At 44.5% G+C, this 6,101-nt stretch overlaps 1 protein-coding gene across 6 annotated transcripts in view; it reads left to right on the top strand.

Annotated features, from left to right (window-relative positions):
* The window catches only part of ATAD2 (ATPase family AAA domain containing 2), a 101,041-nt gene that overhangs the window by 4,313 nt on the left and 90,627 nt on the right, over positions 1 to 6,101 (top strand). The window lies entirely within an intron of this gene.

Genomic DNA, 6,101 nt, shown 5'->3' with positions numbered 1-6,101 from the left:
TTGCTTAACGTGGTAGTTATATTCCTAAAAAGTGCTACTTAAGTGAAACGATGTCAAGCGAAGCCAATCCTGGAACCTAACCCCGCTTATTTACATAAATTATAATGGGGAAATTGGATTCGCTTGACATCGTTTCACTTAAAGTAGCACTTTTTAGGAATATAACTACCACGTTAAGCGAGGAGTTACTGTACTTCAATTGCAACTTTCTCACTCCCATATCAGCCTGTGATGGGCTTTTACGGCTGCTGCAGCAGTATGTTCTGAGTTGATTACTTAGAGACCCCTTCACAGGTAACAAATTGAAAAGTTAAGGGATTATTGTGGGGAATGATGTGTAAGCATGGTTTATTCTAAATAAAAGATCTAAGCTCTTTATCGGTTATTCAGAATATAGCTGTTTGAAACCGAGAAAGTCATTTGGTCAGAAAGTTAAACTGGGTCAAAATGTTGGACCCAGATCTGTCCCTCTTTAAATCCCTCTGGAATCCCTTAAATGTTGCCATATCCACAGTGAGAACATTAGGTGTCTCACTGGTACATGCTTCAACTGGAAAGGAAAATAACCAGTGTGTGAAATTCAAATGTCCAAAACTACTTCACAACTAAATGCCTTTCCCACTTAAGGTGTACGTACATGAATACCAGAATGTCATGTCACTTCTGAAGTGCAAAACAAAGGATTTTTCAGTTAATTGCAGAATAGTTGTAAAGCTTCGTATTTGCATAATTTAAAAGCAGAACTAAAATTTAAACTTTCCCCAGCAGAGTGAGTACAAGATCAGCTCAGAAGGAACATTTGGGAGCTTGATGTTTAAAGGGATTTGAAGTGCTTAACTAAATTCCAGGATCACTACCAGTTAGCAAAACATCACAACAGAATGAAATTCTAACTTGTATGTTAGAACTTAGTTTTAGAAATGTTAGGCCTCTGTGGATGAGTATCTTTTGAAAACTAAGTATCAGGGGGTAGCCGTGTTAGTCTGTATCTACAAAAACAACAAGGAGTCTGGTGGCACCTTAAAGACTAACAGATTTATTTGGGCATAAGCTTTCGTGAGTTAAAACCTCACTTCTTCGGATGCAAAACTAAGTTCTCAGTGCGGCATTCCCTGTCTCCATAACAGGTGGAGGCAGAACAGATCTTTGCTCTGAGCCTGGGCTTTGTACTGTCCTTCGGGAGGAATTCTCCAGAATTCTCTGCCTCCAAGCAGCACATATGAGATTTCAGGTCTCCCTTTTAGCAGAGCTTTCACAGGACTTTTAACAAACTGTCAGTTTCTTCAATGGCTTCAAGGCTTTTTTTCCCTCAAAACTTCTAAACTACAAAAAACAAAAACAAAACCCAAACCTTCTGACTTTCTGAGGTGGGTTAGAAAGACAGAATCTCTTCTCCACATAGAAATGGCAGTCATAGACAGCAGCCCCAGGCACCCAGGTTCCCAGATGGCATGCAGCCAAGGTCCATGCAGACACAGTTGAGCAGGCTCCAGCAAAACTCAGCATGGGAGCAAGATCCATGCTGAGATTGTTGAGCAAGTTGCATGAAAGCTGTGTTCACTGAGACCAGGCCATCATTAGTGGCATGAAACTCGAGGTAAGGTGTTTGTGGTGGTAGTGGGGGTGTTTTGTTTTTCCCCAGAACCTCCCTCCCATGCATGGGATCCTTATTCTCTCAGTTTGCAGAACAAGCAGGAAAGCATCACTTGGGCCTCCTGAATCTCAGGGGAAGGCCAGGTCCCTCAGAACAACCAGGTGGAAGAAATTCCTGCTCCCAGCCATTACATAGGCCATGTCCATGCTGTTGGTTCCCGGCTAATGGGAGCTGTGAAGCCAGCACTGTGGGCGGAGGCAGTGCGCAGAGCTGCCTGGCCACACCTCTGCCTAGCAGCTGAGCAAGGGGATGTCCCTGTTTCCGGGGAGTCCCCCAGGTAAGCTCTGCCCAGAGCCTGCCTCACCCTGTCCCCTCCCACACCCTAAGTCTGCTGCTGCTGGGGGGGAGGAGCATTGGCCCAAGACTGCTCCAGCAGTGGCTGGTGCATCTGGTGCAGGGGCTGTCTGAGCTGCCCCTGAGCCAGCTGCTGCAGAAGTGAGGGAACCCATGACAAACTCACAGCCTTACTAATGACTCATTTGTGTCCAATGGCTCTGGTTCATTCCTCATTCTGTGCAGTCAATCCCCACTCTAACAAGGAGTCCGGTGGCACTTTAAAGACTAACAAATGTATTTGAGCTTTTTACCCACAAAAGCTTATGCCCAAATAAATTTGTTAATCTTTAAGGTGCGACCGGACTCCTTGTTGTTTTTGTGGATACAGACTAACACAGTTACTCCCTGATACTTAATCCCCACTCTGAATCACTTCACTCCATCCTGCTGATTCCCTTCCCTGTTCTATAGGCCTACCTCCTCTCCCCTTCCAGTGATCCTACAGAAGGTCATGAAGTGGCTACTATTTTTGTAAGGGTGACAGTGGGATCTCAGCCCTGGTCAAGTTCCCCCTGCTGGACACTTGGCAGGCTGCTCTGTTTGGACCCACATGTAGGGCCTGAGTTGTTTTATGCTCCCTTTTGTCTGCACAGGCTTAAGTCACCAACTCTGGTTCCAGACTTTCTGGCATATTTACAGCACACAGACTTCTAATCCTTCCCTAGGAGTGGGAGCTGATGGTCCAGCTGCCATTGGCCCTGTGAACCAGTGCTGATCGCCCCTCAGCACTTTAGCATACCCTTTTCCAGAGCTCCATTCTTGTGGATACTCTGGCTTCTAGTTTACTTCTTTGGAGATGCATGAAAGTTGAAGCAAACAGACACAAGCTTTTCTAGAAAGATTTCCAAAACCAATCACTCTTTACTTTAGACAGCACAAGAGGATTTTTGGGGTCCCAACCCACAGTTTGAGAATCGCTGAGCTAGATACCTCAAACTTTCAACCAAGTTTCTCAGTGCTAAGCATGAAGGGGGAAGGTAACTTTACAGATGCATGTGTAGAAAATGAAACACCAACCTCAAAGGTGAAAAACTGTAATTCTTCCTCAAAACAGTTGAGGAAGAATTAATTAAGGTGGATTGGGAATTCCTTATCAAGACCTACTTCTACTGAAGGTTAAACCTGCTGTGGCCTCCTTAGTAAAGGGCATAGTCATATCAGCTGAAGTGTTCTGCCAAACCCCCAGACAGGCAAATAAGTTCTTCAGTTCTGAGACTATTTGTAGTGATCTAATTGTAGAGGTCTGTGTTCAAATGGGAGGCCCGTGAGCATGCATAAAAAAGCCTCCATAAAATCTTCTTTAAACTAGATTTCCCTAGCCTACTTTTCCAAGACTGATGTTTCACCAGACTCTGATTTGCTGTGCATTTAAAACTCCCAAATACATGACCCTGAGGAATGCCATAAGTGAAAGGGAAATGTGTCTGTTCTTGTCTGGATTACAGAGCACAGCAGCCATTGCTAAAAGCCTTCTGAAGCATGGCTTTGAGTGAACAAGTGGAAGGGCCAGTTACAGCCCTCACAAAATTGTAGCAGCTAAGTTATTGGCCAAGACCATCTTTAATTCAGGAGAGAGACAGAAGATAGGGTATGATTTGCCAAACGTTAGCACTCCCTCCTAAGATAAAAGGCTCAGATTCAACTCCAGGTTATCATTGTATGGATTCTCAGCATAATTCTAGCTTTGTATCTAGCCTGTAATTACAACAAATCAGTATATAAAGAACTTCATCAGAGGTCCAGTACTATCATCTTTTGTGAATTAATTCTTAATTATTTAACAGCTATGTGATGTTGGGTCCAGATAGAAGACCTTGTGCATGGGGAACATACCTGGATTCCATTATGATGTGGGGCAAGGCAAGGTGGGACATGTAGCTCAAGAAGTAGACCTGGAGTATAATCTGTCTTGTACTATGGACTGTCAAGTGCACCCCTCCACTTTCAGCAGATGACTCTTCAGGAACGTGGTATGGATGTATGTATACCATCTTCCTGAAGAGAAGCAGCCTTGTTCGATCCAGAAGTGGATGCTCTATTCCTCAGAGTTCCACACCAAGAAAGAAAATCCAGGCCAGCTGGCTCAGCAAGACGCACTTAGAACCAGGGGAATGCAGTCTAGATCATTTAGCCTTTTGTTGGATCACAGACCAGTTTGAAAGCCTGTTAATCAACCTATAGGCATTTAAATCCAGCTTGGAAAAAAAAATCAAGAGGTACTACATGAGAGTACATGATCCATTACATGCATCCAACGAAGTGGGCATTCACCCACGAAAGCTTATGCTCCAATACATCTGTTAGTCTTAAAGGTGCCACAGGACTCTCTGTTGCTTTTTACATGAGAGAGAGACACCCAAAATCAGAGGGTGATTTAATCTCATGAAGTTGGCAAAAAGGCCTCTGTCAAGGAGTATAGGCCTGCTCTGCAGCATCTCCTACAGGTCGCTGGTGATACTCAGTCTTTACAGTCTCGCCCTCTCTAGGCAAATAAGGCTACCTCTGAGAAGAACTGTAAGTTGTTCAATGCTGAATATGAACTCCAGCCTCCTCAGCTATTTCCTCAGCCCTCTTTCCTGTAGAAGGGTGGGAGGATTCCCAGGACTCTTCTCCTGGGCCGTAGTCTCTTACAGCTGCAGGCTGCTCCTTAAGGGAGCAGTTTGCTCCATTTTGGCTCAGCCTTCCTTAAGCAGCTGGACATAAACTCCAGCCTCCTTGGCTATTTCCCAGCCTTCTTCACTGTTGAGGTGTAGGGGCTTCACAGCACCCTTCTCCTCATGTAGTCTCACCCAATTCCAGGCTGCTCCACAGAGTCTCCTTCTAGAGCTCAGGTTTTGCTGAGTCAGCCCTGAACTGGTCCTGACTGGATTTAGGAGTACTCTCCAGCTGCTGTTGAGCTCCCAGCTATGCTTATTTCTCTTCCTGTTTCATTCCTCACAGCAGGAGTTAATTTCCCTTTCCTAGAAGGCACTCCTCCCATTATTATAAGACTGATGCCCTCCTCCTATGCCCAATCAGTTAACAAAACTGGGGTGTACTAAGGCACAGATGCACTTAGCCCTAGCTCACCCTTAAGTGCTGGTCACTCTGTGACTGCCTCCTTTATTCCTTTCCCCCTTTAATCACTGAGAGTAAAGATGGTAAAGGAGATTATGAAGGAACAGGCCACCGTGAATATAATCACCTTCTCATTAACTCAGGTCTGGGGTCTCAGACCTGAACTAGATGTAACTGGAAGTGCCACTCAAACTCATGCACACACAACAGAGTGCAACAGGGACTTATCCTGAATAGTATCCACTAACCCATCAGCTGGGAAGCTCAGAGCAAGGAGCTGTAGTTGTTTGTTCTAAGAAAGTGATTAAAAAACCCTCCTAGCATCTCAGACATTGTGAGTCTTCTGAAGTTTAGATGTTGGTGTTACAAGGGACACCAATTAGCTGAAGCAAAGGACATTCTATGTTTTTTTTATATAAGGTGGCCTGACCCTGGGGCTAAAGGTCAATATTTCTTAGAAGGGCAAGTCAGCAAGGCATATTGCATTATAAGAAAGCAATCCCTCATCACCATCACATAACATGTTCCTGAAGATCACCACTCTTCTCAGTGCTCTGGCAATATGCATATTCATGTCATGATCTTGATCTGTGGCCTGTGAGTCCTAATAAAACCATGTACGTGGTAAGTCTTTTTCTGACTGAAAATAAGTTGCCTGCTCACCATCTCCTTGTCCAACTGGGATTTCAGAGCGTGGTATGCTCTCAATGAAACCGGAGTCAAATTTTCTGTCAAAGATGGTAGTTCTGTGAACTAACCAGGCCTCCATCACCAAGGTGTCCACAGTGTCATATAATATGAAGTAGTAGTATTGCCCTTCTGACTGAATCCAAACATCCTCAGAAAGTAGAAGTGCATAAGTTAGATGTGCCTATGTATTCAGTGTCTCAGGTACAACTTCACATGACTATGCATTCTGAAAAGAGCAACAGTTTTGTGAGCAGAGATCACACATCTTATGAGGAGGCCTGGAAGGCTACCACAGAAACCTCCATCCACACCTCTCTAACATGAGACATTCTCATCCCTGCAGATGCAGTGTTTTGTAGAAGGC

The sequence above is a fragment of the Chrysemys picta genome, chromosome 2 (genome assembly GCF_011386835.1).
Source record: "Chrysemys picta bellii isolate R12L10 chromosome 2, ASM1138683v2, whole genome shotgun sequence".
Classification (NCBI taxonomy): Eukaryota; Metazoa; Chordata; order Testudines; family Emydidae; genus Chrysemys; species Chrysemys picta.
The sequence above is the reverse complement of the archived record's forward strand: the minus strand, read 5'-3'. Positions and strand labels throughout refer to the sequence as shown.